At 45.7% G+C, this 14,967-nt stretch overlaps 1 protein-coding gene across 3 annotated transcripts in view; it reads left to right on the top strand.

The window, feature by feature from the left end:
- The window catches only part of LOC147692342 (inositol-trisphosphate 3-kinase A-like), a 913,921-nt gene that overhangs the window by 707,562 nt on the left and 191,392 nt on the right, over positions 1-14,967 (top strand). The gene's annotated exons all lie outside the window — the stretch shown is intronic.

A 14,967-nucleotide genomic window follows, 5' to 3' on the forward strand; every position in this document is an offset into this window, starting at 1 on the left:
AACCCTCCACCATATTAACATCATTGGAACGGCCATCTGGGGAGAGCAGCCCGGTCATAACTATTGACTCACAGCCGGACTGCGCCGCACAACCCATTACCCCACCCCCGCCCACGCCTATGTGCAACAAAGCTGGCGAAGGTAAAAGAAAAAGGGGTCCCTTGAAATCGACTGCTAATAAAAGGAAGCAACCTGTCCGTAATAAGAACCAGCCCACTCCACAGAGCATGTGGACCAGAGGGAAACATCAACGAAACGGGGAACAAATTGACACTATTGATTCGCCGCAAGATGATGCACTTGCGCCACCTATAATCATTCCTAGTGATGATCATAACTCCTTGGGCACACAGACTGAGTTATTAACGGACAGTATTATTCAACCTAAACCCAATAGGAACTTGATCGAGACAATAGTTGATACTGTTTTTAAACAATTAGAATGTCAAATGATTAAGCAATTTAATATCGTTTTTAAAAGGTTAGATCAATTAGAAACTTTAGTTAAAAAGGAAGAGGTAAAAAGGAAGGGGGTGATTAGCCTTGACCAGCTTAGGGGCGAGCGTCTTTTGAAGGACTTGGAGTCTGTTAGTAAGGCTATTCTGTGTAATGCGCCTAGTATCAGTAGTAGCAGCACGAAGGAGGTCTCCAAACCTGCTAGCAGCACCTCAATAGCCAATAACACGCCTCAATCTACTAACTCAGGGCAGACCAAACCTGCTACTAAAGCGAAGCTAATCCCCTCAGCAGTTGCAGGCTCATCTAACCCTACCATCTCCCCTAACAGCACTAGACAAGAGGGCCACAACACAGCCATCCCCTCTGTAAACCATGTGGCACAAAACAGCAACAATGCCAGGAACACCCAACCTATACTTAATAGACCCAGAAAATCCCAAGAGTCTACCCTCCATTTACCACCTGACGCCTGCCCTTACGTCTTAGTACTGGCAGGCGTCCCACCTCTGAAAGAAGGACAGGGGGAATCCTGGGTCCAATTGAACAACAAGTGCATTGATTGGCTGACGAAACATAAGGGGGTAGGCTATGACATTGGAAACGAAATCTTGTCTGCCCGTCGCGTGAGTTGGATTGGTCCCTTACGCAAAGATTTCAATGGGGATTGTATTGTGCTAAATTTTAGGAATCCTGGCACTGCTAAATACATGCTTAATTACAATAGCACTAAGACCGGTCCCTCAACAGTGGTCACTCTCTTGCCTCTGGGTTATTTTTATAGGCCCCCACCCATGCAAGCTTTTCCTGCCCCTCATCCTTTTCAACTTTTTCCTGTACAGTCGCCTTTCCCACTTTTTAACAGATTTTCGGCATTGACAGACACGTGGAATTTGGATTGACCACCAGATATTCTTTCAAATACATTAGCTAAGGATCACACCAACAATGAGGCCCCTGTTGGCATTATTCCTACCAGCCCTAGTACAACGCCGTTGAATTCCCCAGACAGGTGTAGAATTACATCTTGCCTCAAAAAAGGCGCCCCTGGCCAATTTCCTACTATGGACCTGGATGAATTCACCGTTCTGAGCTGGAATATTGCCGGCCTTAATGCAAAAATGAACATTAAGTCTTGGACCGATTGGGTAACATGTTTTGATGTCCTAATGTTGCAGGAAACCTGGTGCACAAGATCTTTACTTCCTTGAGGGATACAGTTGTCATAACTTGATTGTTCCATCTCCTGCTATTGGTCGCCCAAGTGGAGGCCTATCAATCTGGGTGAAAATTACAGCCGGAGTCAAAACCGAACTATTGCCAACTAACAACAAAAACTTTATGGCTCTGAAACACCATGGACGTCTAAAGTTATGTTTTATTAAATTTTATAACAATGATTTTTCTACCCATCCAAATATTAATTTGTTGGACTTGTTCACATTTATTGATGACATAGTTGATGGTCAAAAATATGGTAGCTACGATGGCATTTGCTTAGGAGGCGATTTTAACGCTCACATGTACCATAGCTCCATGCCTTGTAGGAGAGGTGAGGAACTACTAGACCTGTTAGCAACACGTGACTTGGTTGATGTTATGGAGAAACTGGATATGGGTGCGACCTATGTACCGGTCCCTACGTACATCGGCCGTGGGAGCTCTACTACTATCGATTATGTTTTTATTTCATCTATTCTTGAGGATCTCCTTTTGAAATCCAAGGTCATCACATCCCCTTACAGTGATCATTACCCCATCTTAATTTGCCTCAAATCCATCAAAATCTCAATAAACAAAATAGAAATTGGGGCAAAAAACTTAATAGCATCAACAGATAGGTTAAGGGTGGCATGGAGGGGGATAGACAACAGAGGAGTCTTGGCGAGTGTCATTAAAAAACATCCTACTCTAGTCTCGGTGTGCCTATCAACCACCAATACGGGGCCTGACATTGTCAATTCCTTTTGTGAGCTATGTAAGGTGATAAAAGGAGAAATATCTAAACCAGTCCCAGCGCACACTAATAATAATCCCAGGTGGTTCGACACTGCTTGTTCCAAAGCCAACCGGGAACTCAGGGCTGCCCTAACAGCAGCACCACGAGACCCATCCCTGGTAAGGACTTTGAGACTCAGGTACAAATTTTGTTTAAAAACCAGATCAGATGAATTACTAAAAGATCACTGGGACTCCCTTGTCCGTACTGCAGCCCTACGAGACACTGGAGGATTTTGGAGGGCTGTCAAGAACCTTAGGTCTTTGGGCTCTAACATCTGTCACATTAATTGCAACATCACGGGGGAGGCGTGGGTTGACCATTTTTCTAAGATCTATGATGCCCCCGTGACTGGCAATCGAATTATAACCATCCCTGTCATACAGCCACTAAATATTTTGTTGTCTGAAGTTGAAGATGCAATCACTGAAAGCGCTAGTAACAAGGCCCCTGGCCCAGATGGCTTATCCATCGATCAAATCAAATGTGAAATTGACTTTTGGGCACATTTGCTATGCAATGTATTTAACAACTTAACCACCACTGTTGTGCCGGCAACATGGTCTTGTAGCACCATCGTGCCCATATTTAAAAAAGGCGATAGACTTGATCCGGGCTGCTATCGCCCAATATCATTAATTGATAACACTCTAAAAGTTTTAGGCAGGGTTCTCTTTAATAGAATTAGCACTTGGGCAGAAGAACACACCATCCTACATCCCTGCCAGTTAGGGTTCAGGAGCAAAGTGGGCACGGTGGAACAGTGTTTAAACCTTAACCTACTTATGGCCAAATATACCATTGCTAAAAAATCACCCATATATTTTGGTTTCATGATTTAAGTTCTGCGTTTGATTTTGTTAATCGTTCTCGTTTATGGTCAGTTTTGTTAACTTATGGTTTGGATGAATCTTTAGTTTATTTCCTGGCATACCTTCATAGCGATTTGAAAGCCCGTGTTCGTATAAATAATGATGGCGAAGTATCCAATGATATTTTAATTGGTAGGGGGGTCAGACAAGGTTGTGTACTGGCCCCCCTACTTTTTATTCTATATATTAATGATCTGAGTATCTGTCTGAGCAAATTAACTATTGATGTCCCCCAAGTTAACGGCAATTTAGTTCCCGCAGTGCTCTACGCGGACGATGCAGTCCTTATGGGCCGCACCCCTAATGCTTTGCGAATTTTAATCTCTGGTTTTGTCAAATTTATGGCAGACCTTGGGCTTTGTACTAATTTTAAAAAATCCTTCATAATGTCTTGCAGCCCGAAAAGTTATAAAATAAGCCATATCCAATCAGGGGATGATATTTTAAAATGCACTTGCACTTTCCCATACCTAGGCCTGCTATTTTCTAATACTGGCTCTTGGCAACCTCATGTCGCCCTGGCTAGGAACAAAATGAGCAAGGTTATTAATTCACTAACCTCCCTCCGCCAACCCAAACAAGCTGACGTGATTGTGTCACTTTTACAAATCTACAGAACACAATGTCTGCCTGTGGGTACTTATGGGGCCGAGATATGGGGTTACTCCAACAGTACACAATTACAGTCCGAAGAAAATAGATTCTGTCGGAAGATTCTAGGAGGGGTTATAAGTGCACCAACTCATATTTGTCACAGGGAACTAAACCTCCTCTATATTGAAGATTTCATAAGATCTAGACCCGCACTGTTTTGGATAAAAATTTGGTCTAATCCTGCTGCTTCTTTGTCACGTGACATCATCAAGGATTGTCTAAAATGTGAGAAGGCTAACCGTATACCCTGGTTCATGGCTGTAGAAAACAGTTTATCAAGTGTGGGCCTGGGTCACCTTTTTACATCCCCACAATTGATTGATCAAATACATAAGAACTCAACAAAAAGGGCTCTTTATGAAAGTTACCGCAAGGAAAGGCTAAGGCGTGACTTGACAAAACCTTCTATAATTAGATATACCGCCTTTATGGAGCCAGGTGAGAAACCATCTGCCCCGCCTCAGAGCTATTTATGCCTAAAACTGGGCAGATGGAACAGGAGTTTGCTATTCCGATTCAGAGACGGAAGCATTATAAATTTACTTGGTTTTCCGTTGCGTTTTAACAAATGTGTGGAAAGTATAAAATGCCCTTGTAATCTCGGTGGTACACAAAGTTTGCTCCATTTCATTTTCTTTTGTGGTTTTTACAGATTGCACACTTTGCACTTTATAATGCCGTACTGTAGGAAAAATGCTCTGACTGATTTTAATCTAGCTTTTAATGATATTTTAATGTTAAAAACTGATGAAGCCATCTTCAGAGTGAGCAGCTTTCTTAAAGCAGCTTTACGATCACGTGCTTCCCTGCTAATTGATTGACACATTTGCACTATGCATATTCTTTGCACTTCTGTTATTGCACAAAGCATATTTTTGCACTGAGAATTGTATTTTTGCACATGATTAAATTGTACGTGGATATGAGTTTGGACATGTGGGACGGAATCTGTATTTTATATTATTGATGAATTTTATGCTGTACTTTTATGGATGTTTTTACAATCCGAATAAAGATCATTTTGACTTTGACTTGACTTTGACTGGAGGAAAGAAGAAGTACGAAGGAAAAGAAAGTGAGACTGGGTGGGGGAGGGTAGGAGGGCCAGGGGAAGAGGAAGAAGGAAGGAAGAAGGGATGATAGATGAAGTAGGAGGAAGTGGGTTGCCTGAGGACTACAAGGCAGAGAGAAGAAAGGAGGAAGAAGGTGAACACAGGAACAGAAGAAAGCAACACAGAGGACTGAGGAGGAAGGAAAAGGCAGGAAGGAGGATGAGGATGAAAAAGAAGAAGGAGAAACGGTGGGAGAGGGCACACTTGGGAGAGAGCGTAGTGGCACATGTTGGAGGAGAATGTTTTTAATAATGTAATAAAAATAAGGAGAATTATTCTTACTTGTTTTTAGACAGCGCTTCATGCCGCACTTCGGCCCTTTTTAAGTGCTGTAAATATCCAGCGTTACTATTACCCAATTCAATCATAAAATGCATATTTATTCTAAGTGCAAGTAAACAGCCCTAGCTTTGGTGGCGCGAGGATGGGGACCATGCGGGAGAGGTACTCCTGGAAAGAAGGAAAACCTCACAACAATGAATTAACACTTTTGAATGGCCAAAAGATGGTTTTCATGCATTCTTGAAAAAAAATACCTCGATAACCAAATAAACCTCCTGGTACTATGAATGCAGTCTCTCGTGTCTAAAACAATACTGGGAGACAACAGGACACTTGTTAACTTAGCACGTGCCGCTCGTGGAGGAGTCCTTGGATCCCTGTTTGCTGCTGCTGTCAGGAGCCCCGTAGGGCATTGCTTCATTGTGCCAGGAGCCCCGCTGGGCATTGTACTCACGAGGGGAGCTGCTCACGAAGAGAACGGGACTGCGAGGGCCAGCAGGCTGTGCGTGTACCAGCCAGCACACCTGCCGCCTCTTCCCGTGTCTCCGCCCCTTGCCTGCCTGCCTGCTTGAAAACTCCTCGCGGCCCCCGCTCCGCGGGAGCCGCTCGTGGAGGAGTCCTTGGATCCCTGTTTGCTGCTGCTGTCAGGAGCCCCGTAGGGCATTGCTTCATTGTGCCAGGAGCCCCGCTGGGCATTGTACTCACGAGGGGAGCTGCTCACGAAGAGAACGGGACTGCGAGGGCCAGCAGGCTGTGCGTGTACCAGCCAGCACACCTGCCGCCTCTTCCCGTGTCTCCGCCCCTTGCCTGCCTGCCTGCTTGAAAACTCCTCGCGGTCCCCGCTCCGCGGGTGCCGCTCGTGGAGGAGTCCTTGGATCCCTGTTTGCTGCTGCTGTCAGGAGCCCCGTAGGGCATTGCTTCATTGTGCCAGGAGCCCCGCTGGGCATTGTACTCACGAGGGGAGCTGCTCACGAAGAGAACGGGACTGCGAGGGCCAGCAGGCTGTGCGTGTACCAGCCAGCACACCTGCCGCCTCTTCCCGTGTCTCCGCCCCCTCCATCCTCATTTGGCTTAATACCTGAAGTCATTACGCGTCAGTGGGACGCGTGTGCGGGACATCACCCGGGACAAAGCCCGGACTAAGGGCGGACCCTCTTAGGCCCTCATAGGCCAGAGTAGGCCGGGCCGGGCTTACTTTCCTGTTCCTCTGTTTTTTGGTACTGGTTTCTACTGAGCCCTTGCTGCCCAAGATATACCATTTACCTATCATGCCTTCACCAGCTCTGGACAAATCCATAGTGAAACCGGGGGGGTCTAAGATTAGAACCCTGGATACATATTTTCCACGCTCCATGGCGGAGGAAGAGGGAGATTTGGATACTGCCCTTGCCGAACGCAGGGCTGAGCGCCGACGCTCTATTGAAAATCTGAAACGTAGACCCCTGGTAGATATTGTAGATGGTGGCACATCGCTGATTGCTAGTGAGGAATCTCTTTCACAGGAAGGAGTCCCTCTTTTGCTGAGGGAATGTACTGTTAGTCCCAGTCAGGTACCGGTGCCCAGCCCCTCCCCTAGCCTCTGCTGTACGGCTATTGACCTTATATCCCAACCTACCCTGACCTCTAAATCAAGGAAAGCTAAGCCCAAATTAGTTACTGTGGCCGAGCTGCACGGCCCTCCTCCTAATAAGCGTAGAAGGAAGTCGAGGGCAGGTAAGGGTAAACCCAAACTTTCCCATACCGATTTTGGAAAACCTACTAAGTCTGTTCCTGTTCCCGGTAAGTCTAATGAAGATATGGGTACTGTTCCTCCTCCTATGAATAGCTTGCCTATTTTACTGCCCCCAGTTGTCCCCCAGGGGAACCTAGAATTCTTACTCAGATCTCTGCTGCAGCCTATCACCGAGAGTATTAAGAGAGTGGAGATCCGTCTAACTATTCTTGAGGCTACATTAAGTAGTTTGAATTCGCAGGTCAATACCCTTGGAAGACCCCCTGAGACTATGTCCCCCCCCACCCTACCCCCCACCTCACAACCTCCTCCAACTATTCCAGAACCAACTGCGATGACTTCTGCCACCCCTATTTTGCAACCCCTCATGGCCATACCAGTTCCTCCATGCCTTAGTAAAACTATTATTCCCCCACTACTACCAGCAGGTATTACTCCCCCTGTTATAAATCCCAATGGGCCTGTAAACGGTGACGGTATTCCACCCCCTTTACCGGAGAAACCTGCCCCTAGAGTTCGGAGACCCGACCTTCCCCCCGAAGCTAACGATCTTATGGTAGTTATGGCCGGGGTTCCTCCCCTGGAGATGGGGGAAGGCGAGAATTTTTTCTCACTAAAAAATCAAGTAATTAAATGGTTGAACTGGAATAGACCTCTTCCTGCATATTTTAATAATGAAATTGTGATGGTAAGGAGGGTACCCTGGCTGGGCAAGACCAGGAAGTCAATAGTTGGGGACTGTATTTTGGTGAGCTTTAGAGACCCAAGGACTGTTCATTATATCTGTTCGGGGTCGAATAGATCATCTGAATCCACCATCCGGACCCTGCCTGTATCTTTTTTCTTCCCCCCTGTACAAATGCATCGTGATCAAGTTCAGGACAAATGGACAAGGGTTGCTCGGAGGGGTAGATTCTGTGGGTATCCAGCACAACCTGTTTTTCAACCACCTATGACACCCTTCCATAATTATAATCGTTTTAATTGTCTGAGTGGCCGTAATGGTGTTGATTGACTGCCCACTGCTGTAGACCCCACTATTTCTTCTGATAAAGAGCCTACGGTATTGCCCGACAGTAGCCCTATTCCCACCCAAGACCTTACAATGTCCCAAACTGCCCCGATAATCCCTGTGACTTATCCAGTATTACTGGACCCTCTACCTGTCAATAATGCTTTAATCCCCACGGTACCAGTGTCTATTCAACCCCCCATTTGTTCCCCAGGGCTGAAGTTTGTTACCTGGAATGTTGCAGGTTGGAGCAGGCAATCGGCCTCATTGGGGTGGAAAGAGATCCTCTCGGATTTTGATATTTTATGCTTTCAAGAGACCTGGGCAACTGCAGATATTGAACTCGATGGGTTTGTGTCTTATAACAACCAGGCAATAAGGACAGGTATGGGTAGGGCTAAAGGGGGATTAGTGATTTTTACATCAGTCAAACTTCCACTATGTTTGATTTCCTACCTCCCTGTGGGACACCACTCCCAAATTTTAATACTAGAACATCCTAAGGGCCATGTTTTAGTGGTGGTCAACCACTATAACAATTTGTTTAATGCCTCAGATACCTCGGTGGCAGAGGAGCTGGGTCCTTTTTTGAAGAACTTACGAAACGATGTTAGTAAGCCAATTGAGATCATCTGGGGTGGGGATTTTAACCTTCGTACTTGCCCACATTCCTTTTCTAGAACCTGTGGTTTTGATGGAGACAACGGGGAAAACAGAGCACATTTTGTACACTCCCCCCATGGTGACTCCTTTAATTCCCTTGTGCTAAACCTGGATCTTATGATCCACTCCCCGGCCCTAGATGTGGATGGTATGCCTGTTCCAACTTTTGTAGGACCCAACTCGTCCTCTGCCATTGATCACATACTGGTTTCTACGCATTTCACTCCTCACTGTACAGTTCCCGTCGTTACTGATCTGGGAGGTAGTGATCACCAAGCAATCACCATGCTTATTTCTGCATGGGGGCCTAGTGCTAGGAATGATTATTTGGTATTAGAAGATGTTACCCCATGCAGACAGAATGGTTTCCGTATAAAGTGGAAATTGAACAACTCCGATAAACTGCAAGCTAGAATTATTAAAGAGGGGTTTGCTGAAATTTATAGTTGCCTTAATCCTGAGGCCCCTAACGGGTGTATTATAACTAATTTTGTGGCACTCGGTGATGCTGTAAAAAGGTGCCTTACCATCACTAAAGCCCGAATTAGGAACCAAAATGTGGGCTGGTTTGATAGCTTATGTACTCAATCCCTGCGGGAACTCAAGCTGGCCTTAACAAAACACCCGAGAGATAGGGAGGCCGTCAAATTACTTAGGCTCACCTATAAAAGTAATCTTGTACGTAGGAAGCAGGAACTCAGGGAACTTGCCTGGGATGCCCTGAACCAAGCTTCGGTACTACGGGACAGTAGGCTGTTCTGGTCTACGGTTAATAGTCCTTTCCTTGCCAATGAAGAGTTTCCCAAACTATCAGCGCAGGTTAGCGAAGCCAATTGGGTCTCCCATTTTTCTGGTATTTTTAATCCACCCGGGGGAGACTCTGACAGTCCTATTATCCCGATGTCTGAGACTAGGATACCTTTGGATATTACCCTACCAGAGGTGGTTATCTCCCTAAGCCAGAGTAAAGGTGGAAAGGCACCGGGACCCGATGGGGTACCGGTAGATCTGTACAAATCTAACCCCAGTCTCTGGTGCCCACTCCTGACCCAGGTGTTTAATGCATCAGTCCTGGAGAACACCCCTCCTACTTGGAGTGAATCCCTAATTCTACCTATTTACAAGAAGGGAGATAGAGGCGAGGCTAAGAACTATCGCCCTATCTCCCTTCTTGATTCCTCCCTGAAGATTATGAGCAGGGTTCTCCTTATAAGGCTCGAGGAGTGGGTTGAAGAAAATAATATCATGGCTGAATCCCAATTTGGTTTTCGCAAAGGCTTAGGGACTACGGAGCAGTGCCTTAACCTTGACCTCCTTATAGGGAAATATACGAGAGCGAAACAAGGGTCCCTATTTCTCTGTTTTGCCGATCTTTCGAGCGCCTTTGACCTTGTAGACCATGAACTCTTGTGGTGCACTTTATTGGCCATGGGCGCCCCCCAGGCAATCATTCACTTTCTGGCTCGTCTCTATAATAAGCTGTCGGCCCAGATACGTTTTGGTCCGTCTGGTGAATGTACCGAGAAAATCAGGGTTAAGTCAGGCATAAGGCAGGGCTGTGTACTGGCCCCCCTGTTATTTTCCCTTTTTATCAATTCCATCGAATCTGAACTCAAAAAGGTCCAGGCGGATTCCCCTCAAGTCGGTGGACTTCCCGTACCAGTTCTGCTTTATGCCGACGATACGGTGCTCCTCTCGCGTACTCCAAATGGGCTACAGAAACTCATGAACACTTTTTATGATTTTATTAATGCGAGGAAATTGAAAATAAATAACACCAAGACTTTTATTATGGCCTGTGGTAAACGGATGAAATCTGTTATGCCGTTCCATTTTAACAATCATACTATTGAGGTAGTGGATAGGTTCTGCTACCTCGGGGTTACCTTTAACAACAAGGGGACATGGTCCCAGGAGATCTCAAATGTTAATGGTAGAATGGCCAAAAGCTCATCTGGTATTTTTCGATTCGCTGCAAAGCTAGGAAGCCGCCGTATACCTGATATGGAAGACATTTACAGGCAAAGATGTGCGTCTATTGCTCTGTACGGTTCCGGTATATGGGGCTATAGTCAGCATAGGACACTGCAAAATACAGAGAATGGGTTCCTTAGAAGATTGCTTTGCCTACCTCCCTCGGCACCTACTGTACTGTGCCATAGCGAAGTCTGTTTAAACTATCTGACTGATCTTATTGGATTAAGACCCCTCATGGTATGGAGGTCAATATGGGCCAAAGAAGAGACTACTTTTTCTAGGAAGATTATCACTGATTGTTTGAAGTTCGACAAAGTCCTCAAGATTCCCTGGCTAAGTTATGTCTCTTATACTTATGACAAGGTATTTAATTTTGACATCATTAAGGATCCCTATTGTGCCGTTACTGTATTGAAAAAGGAACTTAAAGATGTTTTCATCCAAACTAAGTCTGATATGCGCAGGGTAAAGTGTGCTACCATGTCTACCTATGTATTTTATCACACCACTAAATTTGAAGGAAAGGGCATGCCTATGTACTTAAAATTCATAACCAAGCAGTCCCATCAGTTTGTTCTGACACGTCTCAGACTTGGTATAGTACATAATTTAGTTGCCTTCCCTGAGATGAAAGTTCCTAGCCATTCCCCCTGTCCTTGCGATGGTCAGACTAGGCAAAGTACTCGGCACTTTATGCTTATTTGTCCACTCTATATGCATCTTCGCCGTCTCTATCTCAGACCTATGTTTTTAAGATTATCAGTGTATACTATTACCCAAGCCATGGAATTATTATTTGCACTTGACTCTGCAGACACCTGTTTTTTTACTGCTACTTTTTTACTCAAAGCCATTTCTCATAGGAAAAGTCTGGTGTTTTAAATCTTCCTAAATTCTTCATTTCTGAGCTATTGTTTTATTGTAATGTTTGTATTGTGTTTTATTGTACGCTTTTGTGATTGTTTTTAATAGTCGAATAAAGTTTGAAATTGAATTGAACTTAGCACGTGTACAAATTGTTGAACGGTAGGACAAGAAAAAGAAAATAATGATGTGAAGAATGTACTAGACGATGTTTGCTCAAATTATTGCTATAATTAGCTTCAATTGTTGCTAAGAAACAAATCGTAAACTTGTAACGTAATCAAAAGTTTTTCACTGAGTGATTTCTTGCTGACTTCATCGCCTCTATATTAGCATTATAATGACTTAGTGGACAAACGCTATTTTTTTCCATCCACGAACAAGTTCTCAAAGCAAGAAACAGAAGGGTGCATTTGGGAAGTTGGTAAAAGTAATATTTTTCCTCCCTGGCATCAGATCGGAGCGCAAAGTAGTAGAACCTTCATCTTGTATAAAGAAGATGTTATCAGAAAGCAGCATCGACTGACATTGGGGAAATGCTTACAATGCCTGCTCATCCAGGAGGCAGGCTGCTGCTATTTGGAGCCACGCTTTGAAAGTCAATCTAAACAAGCTCTCCGCATTGCGTGGTGGGGGGGGGGGGAGCGGCATTGGGTGGCGGGGGCGGGGGCACGGCTTCCTTTGCAAGAAACAGAAGGGAGCATTTGGGAAGTTGGTAAAAGTAATATTTTTCCTCCCTGGCATCAGATCGGAGCGCAAAGTAGTAGAACCTTCATCTTGCATAAAAAAGATGTAATCAGAAAGCATCGACTGACATTGGGGAAATGCTTACAATGCCTGATCATCCAGGAGGCAGGCTGCTGCTATTTGGAGCTGTGCTTTGAAAGTCAATCTAAACAAGCTCTCCGCATTGCGTGGTGGGGCGGGTGAGCGGCATTGGGTGGCGGGGGCGGGGGCGGGGGGAGCAGCTTCCTTTGAAGTCTGAGTCTGATGTTGATGGTGTGAGATGTGCACGCGCCTGGCTCACATGCATTGTACCCGATCCGCAGTTTGGGTACACTTTTTGAAAGACTTACTATGATCTCGCCAGCATCCCTGATGGGATTGCCTAGGCGAGCCCTAAAAACTGCTTGAAAATGGGAATGGAGTGGTGGACCCCTACTTGATGCAAGATAAGTGATGTCCATCAGGAGAGCACAATTTTTAAATTCCAAAATTGGATGTCTCTGTGTCCTAAAATAGAGAGTGAATAGGAAATCATAGTGCAGGACTCTGTGATATCAGTGACCCCTGATGGAACAGCAGGAGGTGGGGAAGTCGTAGCCGGAAGGTCCTTGTGGTTCAGCTGGTGCTCTCCTGCATTAAACGCCCGGAGGGAGACTGGTCTTGTGTCTTGTCTGGGGGGACAGCTAAGAGGATTTGGATCTTTCGGTGTTACAAGGCCTTCATGAACAAGTACAATAGCACCACAGTTTAGGCCCTGGTGCCGTCCAGGCTGGTTCAGTTGGGTCAGTTCCCAAGAAGGAGACCGCACCAGATCCGTGGAGAAGGCGCTTCTCTGTAAGCCATGCCAAGCAGATTCTGTGCTGTCAAAGAAGTGGAACTTATTTGCATGGCCCACTCGGAGCCTGGCTGGGAATAGGAGGTGATATTGAAGGCCAAGCACTTGGAGTTTCCGTTTGACTGCCAGGAACGAGCGGCGTTCCTGCTGAACCTCTTTGGCTTAGTCAGGAAAGAGGAGAGATTTAGCATCACCCCAGCCGAGGTCAGGGCAAGAGCGGGCCTTTCTCAAAACTGCATCTCTATCCCTGAAGTTGAAGATTCGGGCGATCAGTAGCCTGGGAGATGCTCCAGGGGGCGGCTTAGGACCCAGTTTCGTGTGTGCCCTCTCTATTCTGAAACTGGGGAAAAGTTGGTTGGTGGACATCCAGGATGTGATCCAATTTTCAAGATATTCGGCGACTTGTTGCTGTTCGCTTTAATCCGGAACTCCAACTATGCGCATATTATTACACCTAAAATGGTTCTCAGTGTTTTCAGTGTCGCGATGAAGCTCTGCTGTGTGTGTGAGAACGCTGTTGAATGGGCATTTTAGAGTGTTAACATCATATTCCACTGTGGATAAGTGGGATTCAGTTTACATAAATCTGGCTGTAGTGCTGAACAGATCTTGACGTAGCAGGGCAAAGTCCACCCTCACTTTGCCGATCTTGACTTCCACAACCATCTGGGAGGATTGAATGGTTTGAAGGATCATGAAAAGATTGTTCTCTAATGAGGATGTCTTTTCAGAGCTGGTGCTCCTATTCTGGCCGGTCCAGGGTCCAGCGTTAAACTGGTCGATGTGGATCTCGGAGGTGGTCACCGGTAGGGTTTATCTTTGCCCATGTTGTGGGGGAGTATGTGTCCACATGATATTCCTACGGCATGGGGCCTGGCCCGCATGCCCCGTTGCCTGTGGCAGCATGAGCATCTGGACCCTATACAACAATGTGCCTCTCCCAGGTCAATGAGAGCAGGACTCCCGGTGTGTCAGGAGACCATCACACTTTTCAGGGACCAAAGTGGAAGGATCTCACAGGGCCTCTGCCAGAATGAGGGAGGATCAGGAGGGACATCACATGCTGGGATGAGCAACTCCAGGGGTAGAAATGGCCCTATCCAGGGGAGAAGGCAGATGATTGTGTGGACAAGGTAGCGTATCATTTTTAATGAAAAGATTCAACAAACATGAGATTCAAAACCAGAAAATCAAAATATGGGTAATAACCTTTCATGTGTCAAGTTCCTGATCAACATACCTGGTAACTACCTGGAAGTATTTGGGAGTAATTCTGGACTCCAAGAACTAATTTAAACCTCAATTGGACTCCTTACGAGGAAAGGGAACCATGACCTACATGGCCATAAAATCTTTAAAGGCCAAACTCCCTGATCTAACGCTCAACCCTCTTCTTCAGATTCTGCACGCAAAGTTACAGCCGTCTCTCACTTACGGGAGTGAATCCCTTCAAGGGAAGGACACCGCATTACTAGACATAGTTATAGCTAACTCATACAGGGCTATCTTTAACCTGCCAAGATACATCTCGCCTGCATTAATCCGGTTAGAATTCAGTATTCTGAAACAAACACTAGAAAGGCGGAGTATGTTACCAGCTGGCACAAGATTCGCAGTGCTGAGGTTGGCTCTCTAAACTCCAACGTATGGGAAGAGCTGCTCCGACATCATAAATCCTCAGCTAGAGAATATCTATTTGACTCACTTCAAGTCCTGGGTCTTTCCGATATCTGGGGCACCCCAACAGACCTCTTGTATTTCAAAAAAGTTGCGAAAAAACCCA

This window comes from Lissotriton vulgaris, chromosome 9 (assembly GCF_964263255.1).
Source record: "Lissotriton vulgaris chromosome 9, aLisVul1.2, whole genome shotgun sequence".
Lineage (NCBI taxonomy): Eukaryota > Metazoa > Chordata > Amphibia > Caudata > Salamandridae > Lissotriton > Lissotriton vulgaris.